Source organism: Myotis lucifugus, unplaced genomic scaffold, assembly GCF_000147115.1.
Source record: "Myotis lucifugus unplaced genomic scaffold, Myoluc2.0 scaffold_3225, whole genome shotgun sequence".
Classification (NCBI taxonomy): Eukaryota; Metazoa; Chordata; class Mammalia; order Chiroptera; family Vespertilionidae; genus Myotis; species Myotis lucifugus.
In genome coordinates this window covers 9896-17527 of record NW_005874273.1, presented here as the reverse complement: position 1 = coordinate 17527, position 7632 = coordinate 9896, and the positions used below count along the sequence as shown (strand labels likewise).

The window sequence follows — 7632 nt, the reverse complement described above, 5'->3', positions numbered from 1 at the left end:
ATGCCCTTGACCGGAATCGAACCTGGGACCCTTGAGTCGCAGGCCGACGCTCTATCCACTGAGCCAAACCGGTTAGGGCCAGTGTGTTGTTTTTGTGTCCTTTTTTATGTAGGAATCTGAGTGATAGCTGTCACGCTGGAAACTTTCATTTTCTCTCCCCCTAGAAGCCCTTTCCTTCCCTCTAGGTTGTACTTCTGCCTCCCAGGGCTATTCACAAGGTACAGCGCTGGGCTGGCTTCTGCCCCACTCTGGCCACTCTAAGCTCAGAGCCTTGCTTCGCTCTGACCTGGGACTCTTGGACCTCCCCAGAAGGGCCTCCAGCTTGGTTCCCAAGTGAAGCAAGAGGAGACGGAGGGCCCTGAGATAAGAGCCTCTTTGTTACTGTCCTCCCTTTTATCCTTCCTGGCACTTAAACCCCAGCTCTCTCCTTTCAGAGCCTTGTAGCTGCCTCCTTCATTACTCAGCCCCATTTCATTCAATGCACTATACATTCATTGAGTAGCCAGTGTGTGCCAGGCACTGTTCTAGGTTCTGAAGTGCAGACCCAGGCTCTCCTCACCATCTACTGGGAGGTGGTAGGCGGACCCAGACATGTAAACGCATTACTTTTTTTTGACAGTGAATAGCACACACAAGGAATAGAGGTCATGCACGGAAGGAAAGATAAACTCGGAGGGAGTGCTGATGAGGGAGGGAGCAGGTAAAACCCGAGTTGGGCTGTGAAGAACAATAGCGCTTTGCCCTGGCTGGGTAGCTCCATTGTCCTGATACACCAAGGTTGCGGGTTTGATCCCTGGTCAGGGCACAAAAAGAATCAACCAATGACTGAAAAAATAAGTGGAACAATAAATCGATGTCTATCTCTCTCTCACTAAAATCAATAAATTAACAAACAAACAAAAAAAAAGAAGGTTGATAGGAGTTTGCCAGGTCTGCAAAGGTGCTCGCAGAGAATTCTGTGGAGTGCTATCAAGACCCTCCTTCCCAAATTCCCTCCTTCACTGGACAGGGGCACTCCCGTCCTCAGCTGCAGGAGTGTCGGCTCACAGCGAACCATCTCAGCTTGAGATTCCCTGCGGGATTACCAGAGGCCTCTGCTGCCGCTGCATTGCATTTCAGCTTTCCTCTCTGTTTAATCCAGCTTCTGCACACTTAGCGGATGTCCCCAGGAGCCTGCCAAAGACCACTCTCCTGCATACAATCTCAGAGTGCAAGAATCCCAAGGAACCCTACCCAGGAGTGTGATATTCCAGGTAGAAGGCACTGTAGGGATGAAAGCCTGGAGGCCCGAGGAGGCTCGGTGAGCAAGAGAGCACTGTAAGCAGTTTGATACTGTTAGGACATAAATGCAGGAGGCTGATGGGGTAGGAAAGTGAGGGAGAATGGCCCAAGAGGTAAGCACGTGGAGAATGGTCGGGAGAGGCATTGTATGCTATGCTAGGAATTTGCACTCTGCCACACAGTGATGCAAAGCCAGTGGTTCTTCTTCAATAGAGTAGATGAACACCAACAGGTTTACATGTGAAAACTGTCACTTTAAGGGCAGTTCCGAAGATAGACAAGTGAAGGTAAGATCTGCACAGGGGACAGTTTTAGGAAGCCATTGCAAGGTCACCTGAGAGAAGGAAAGATTCTGTCCAGGCAGAGGCAGTGGGAATGGAGAAAAGAGGACAGATTTAGGAAAGCTATTTATTTATTATTTTTAAAAAATATGTTTTTATTGATTTCAGCAAGGAAGGGAGAGAGAGATAGAAACATCAGTGATGAGAATCATTGATTGCCTGCCTCCTGCATGCCCCCTACTGGGGATTGAGCCTGCAACCCAGACATGTGCCCTTGACCAGAATCAAACTGAGAACCTTCAGTCCACAGGCCAACACTCTATCCACTGAGCCAAACCAGTTAGGGCAGGAAAGCTATTTAAATGGTAGATTCAACTGGGTTTGGCAATTGATTAAACATAGTAGGCTAGAAGAGAACTCCCAGGTTTCTGACGGGAGAGCCTGAATAAACAGGGGGGCCACATTCCAAAATAGACAATATAGGAGGAGAAAGGGTGTGGGAATTGTAGGGGTGGTGGCAGCAGTGGTGACGTCATAAGAGCTGGGTGAGAACGGTTGTTCTTTCCCGTGGGGCTGTCCAGAGGGAAGCTGGCTCTCCAGGTTTGAGATGAAGAGTTGGGCCTCTCTCCTAGGACTTTCCCAGGAATTTCCCCATTTCCCCAAACCGGACTCCTCATTTCCTCCTCCCCCAGCCCCGCTTTTCCCTTGGTGTCCCTCACCTGCGTACACAGCATCATCAGCATCCAACGGCCCTGCCTGTCGCACTTTTCTTTCCCTCGCTCTCACCTCCAATCCATCATCAACATCTATTTATTTTGCTTCTAAATGTGACTTGGAACTATTTCTGTATTTCCATCTGTGGACTCCTGATTTCCTTCGCTGGCACTGTTGCGGTTGCTGAGCTGGTCTCCCTGATTCCTGGTTAAGTACCCTTAAATCGGCCCTCCAGACGGCCATCAGAGTAACCCTCCCAAAAGGCAAATTCGATCGGGACAGTTCTTTTTTTTTTTTTTTAAATATGTTTTATTGACTTTTTACAGAGAGGAAGGGAGAGAGATAGAGGGTTAGAAACATCGATGAGAGAGAAACATCGATCAGCTGCCTCCTGCACACCTCCTACTGGGGATGTGCCCGCAACCAAGGTATATGCCCTTGACCAGAATCGAACCTGGGACCTTTCAGTCTGCAGGCCGATGCTCTATCCACTGAGCCAAACCCAGATTAGAGCAAACAGTTCTTTACTGAAGTTCTTTTATTGAGCTCCCCATTCTTTCTAGAATAAAATCCAAATTCCTCAACATAGAGTAAAAGTTCCTTTATGGTGCAGCTCCAGCCCATCTTTCCAGCTCCCCTTTCATCAAGATGCAGATATTTCTCCTCCAGGACACCTCCCGACTTGGTGTGCCCTCCTATACCCCCTTGCTTGGCTACTCCTGGCCCCCTTAGCTTTCTTCGAATTGTACTGAAATCATCGAGTTTCAGTGTGACTGGGGACGAGTTACTTAAAAATCTCTGAGCATCTGTTTCCTCATCAGAGACAAAATATGTACAGGGGCATGCAGTTAAAATTGCACTGTAGCTCTGGCCTGGGTGGCTCAGTTGGCTGGGCATCATCCCTTGCACCAGAAGGTTGCCGGTTGGATTCCAAGTCAAGGGCGTGTGCCAGGGCTGAAGGCTTGATCCCAGGTAGGGGCGTGCAGGAGGCAGCCAATCAATGTTGTGCTCTCACGTTGATGTTTCTCTCTCTCCTCCTTTCCTCTCTCTCTCAAAATCAATAAATGATTCCTTAAAAAAAAGTAAAAATAATAAAATAAAATTGTATTATATATTTACTGTTAGACTTTGTTTACCTTAATATGTACTGCTCCTTACTTTCCTTTAACAATACATTATAAACATCTTTTTATATCTGCGTAAGTGGACTAACTTCACTTTTTAAACTTTTGCATAGGACATATGTATTGTAACTTATATAACCACCCTCCTGCTGATGAACATTTAAATTAATTCCAATCTTTTGTTACTAGCAATGCTGCAGGGCACATGATTCTATGCACATACAGTCTTTGTACACTTATGTGAGCATTTTTGGAGGATATATACTTAGAAAAAGAATTGTTGGATTAAAGAGAACGTGCATTTAAAATTTTGATAGGCACTTCCAAAATGCGCTCTAAATGGTCTTTATCAAAATACACTATTTCCAGCCACACATTTCTACACACCCTTTATAGCAATGGATATCAGCATTAGTTTTAAATTTTTCTCCAATTTGATGGGCAAAGAAAAAAAATACCACAATTTTTAATAAGAATTTTTCTTATTATTTGAGGTTGACTATAATAATAGTATATGCTTATTATATGTTTGTATTTCTTCTGTGAATTGTATATTCATACCTCTGGTCTATTGAAAAAATTGTTTCATTTATTCTATTTTTACTTTATGCAATACTTTTTCTTTTAAAATTGTGGTTTATTTTAAGTAAAACAAAAGTTTTTTTTTTTTTTTAGAGTTGGCAGAGCCACCAGTTGAGACTTTATTTTGGAAAAAGAACACTTGATTTGGCTTTAGTGGGGGCATGGGAAAGAGGCAGTCCCCCCCTCCCCAAGGGTGAGCCGAGGACTCGGGCTGAGCCTCAAGCGGGGCTTCCCGAGCCCACAGCTTGGAGGACAGGAGGACCCGCAGTCATCATTCACTTGGGGAGGACATCAGATGATTCAGACACCAGCTTCCCATCTCGGGTCTCAATCTTCTTCACAACCACCGTCTTGGAGGAGCTGGTGCGGCTGAAGGAGCCAGAGCTCCCGCCAGAGCCCAAGTTGGCCTGGAAGCCCAGGCCGTAGTTGAGGTTCCCATAAGATGGGGACATCAGCCCACCTGAATAGCCGCTGGTGGTCTTGGTGTGGATACTCATGCTCTGCATGCCAGATTCCAGCAGGTTCTCCTCGCCCTCCAGCAGCTTGCGGTAGGTGGCGATCTCCACGTCCAGGGCCAGCTTGACGTTCATGAGCTCCTGGTACTCGCGCAGCTGCCGGCCATGTCCTGCTTGGTGTTTCTCAGAGTGGCCTCCAGCTCAGCCATCTTGGACTGAGCATCCTTGATGGCCAGCTCCCCACGCTGCTCGGCATCAGCGATGGCAGCTTCCAGGGAAGCCCTCTGGCCTTTGAGACCCTTGATCTCAGCCTGGATTCGGCTGATGTTCCGGTTCATCTCAGAAATCTCAGTTCCAGTTCATCTCAGAAATCTCAGTCTTCGTGCGACGCAGGTCATCCCTGTGCTTCCCAGCCAACGTCTGCAGCTCCTCATACTTGATCTGGTACATGGTCTCAGCCTCAGCCCGGCTGCGGTTGGCGATGTCTTCATACTGGGCCTTGACCTCGGCAATGATGCCATCAAGATCCAGAGAGCGGTTTTGTCCATGGACAGCACCACAGATGTGTCAGAGATCTGGGACTGCAGTTCACGAATCTCCTCTTCATACAGCTGCCTGTAGAAGTTGATCTCATCGGTCAGCCCTTCCAGGCGGGACTCCAGCTCTACCTTGTTCATGTAAGCTTCATCCACAGCCTTCTTGATGAGGACAAATTCATTCTCCATCTCTGTGCGCTTGTTGATCTCGTCCTCGTACTTATTCTCCAAGTCCTCCACCAGTCCCTGCATGTTGCCAAACTCTGCTTCCAGCCTCAGTTTCTCCTGACCCAGCGTGTCCAGCTGCCGCCGAAGGTTGTTGATGTAGCTCTCGAACATGTTGTCCATGTTGCTGCGAGTCGTCTTCTGCTGCTGCAGGAGGCTCCATTTGGTCTCCAGAATCTTATTCTGCTGCTCCAGGCTCCACACCTTATCGATGAAGGAAGCAAACTTGTTGTTGAGGGTCTTAATCTGCTCCTTCTCCTGGTTGCGCACGGCCTGGATGTTGGGGTCCACCTCCAGCTTCAGGGGGCTCAGCAGGCTCTGGTTCACTTGGACAGCTGTGATGCTCCCCATACCCCCAGCCCCGCCGTAACCCCCGGCCAGACTCATGCTGGTGCCCAGGCCACCTCGGTAGATGCTGCCCACACGGGAAAAGGACGAGGAGCTGATGCGAGTGCCCGGTGCACTGGAGTACGAGCGGCTGCTGAAGGCCCGGGGTCCAGAGGTAGACACCTTGTAGGTCTTCTGGGTCACCCTTGTGGACATGGTGGAGGCTGGAGTGGAGGCGAGAAGGCTGAACCTGACGGAGATACGAGAAGAAGCCAAAAAAGCTGCTTCACAAAAGTGTTTTTCATCTTCACAAAATTGAGCTACTATGATTAATACTATGTGGCACATTAAATAATTGGACCATGCCTCCCTTTTAAAAAATATTTTTATTGATTTCAGAGAGGAAGGGAGAGGGAGAGAGAGATAGAAACATCAATGATGAGAGAGAATCATTGATCGGCTGCCTCCTGCACACCCCACACTGGGGATCGAGCCCGCAAGCCAAGCATGTGCCCTGACCAGGTATCAAACCATGACCTCCTGGTTCATAGGTCAATGCTCAACCACTGAGCCATACAGGCCAGGATTTATTTTTTAAATCTTTATTTTTGAAAGTATTACATATACTCCGCCCCCCCCCCCCCACCATTGACCCATTCTAAGCCACCCCCTGCTCCAGGCCTTCACCACCCTATTATCTGTGTCCGTGGGTTATGCATATATGCATACAAGTTCTTTGGGTGATCTCTTCCCACCCACCTACCCATCCCCACCTTTCCTCTGAGATTCGATAGTCTGTTGCATGCTTCTATGTCTCTGGATCTATTTTGTTCATCAGTTTATTTTATTCATTAAATTCTACACATGAGTGAGATCGTGTGATACTTGTCTTTCTCTGACTGGCTTATTTCACTTAGCATGATACTCTCCAGGTCCCTCCATGCTGTCTCAAAGGGTAATAGATCCTTCTTTTTTTTTTTTTTTTACCGCTGCATAGTATTCCCTGGTGTAAATGTACCACAGCTTTTTTATCCACTCATCTACTGATGAGCACTTGGGCTGTTTCCAGATCTTAGCTATGTAAATTGTGCTGCTATGAACACAGGGGTGTATACTTTCTGATTGGCGTTTTGGGTTTCTTACAATATATTCCTAGTAGTGGTATTGCTGGGTCCAATGGCAGTTCCATATTTAATTTTTTGAGGGAACTCCATACTGTTTTCCATAATGGCTGCACCAGTCTGCATTCCCACCAGCAGTGTACTAGGGTTCCCTTTTCTCCACATGCTCGCCAGCACGTGTCATTTGTTGATTTGTTGATGGTAGTCATTCTGACAGGTGTGAGGTGATGTCTGAGATTTTGCTGCCTCTGGTTTCTTTTAGGATTTTTATGGTTTCACGACTTACATTTAAGTCTTTTATCCACTTTGAGTTTATTCTTGTGTATGGCGTAAGTTGGTGGTCTAGTCATGATTGCCTTTTGTTGCTTCATCTTTTCTCACCCCTGATCCTGATTTCCTTGCCACCCCTCCCGGAGCCATCTACTCTTTTATTTAGTGCACATCTTTGAATCTCTTTTTAATTTGTTTATTTACACACACACACACACACACACACACACACATCCATGAGCAATACATTATACCATTTTGCATATTTTACATTTCAGGATAACATTGTGATGTACATCTCATTTTGTTTCTTTTCCTTTTTACTAAATATTGTGTTTTAAGATTATGTTATGCTTTAATACATGAGATTGAATTTAAAGCATAGTAAGTGGTGAATTAGTTCAGTTTTATCTATGTATACCATATGTTCATTTCACTATGTATTTATCATATAAGATTTCCCCCAATTCTTTGCTGCAATGAGGATCCTTGAATATGTCATTTTATGTATCCTTTGCAGGGTTATTTTGTTGTCTGCTTTCACCACTCTTATTCAACATAGTACTGGAAGTCCTAGTCACAACAGTCAGACAAGAATAATAATAAAAGGCATCCAAATTAGAAAGGAAGAAGTAACACTGTTATTATTTGCAGATGGCATGATATTGTTTGTACACAGAAAACCCTAAAGACCCCACCTAGATCTAATAAATGAA

The 7632-nt window shown here is 46.1% G+C and overlaps 1 pseudogene; it reads right to left on the bottom strand.

Moving 5' to 3' along the window:
• Positions 1-4077: 4077 nt before the first annotated feature.
• Positions 4078-5798, bottom strand: LOC102421071 (annotated as a pseudogene).
• Between the last annotated feature and the right edge of the window lie 1834 nt (positions 5799-7632).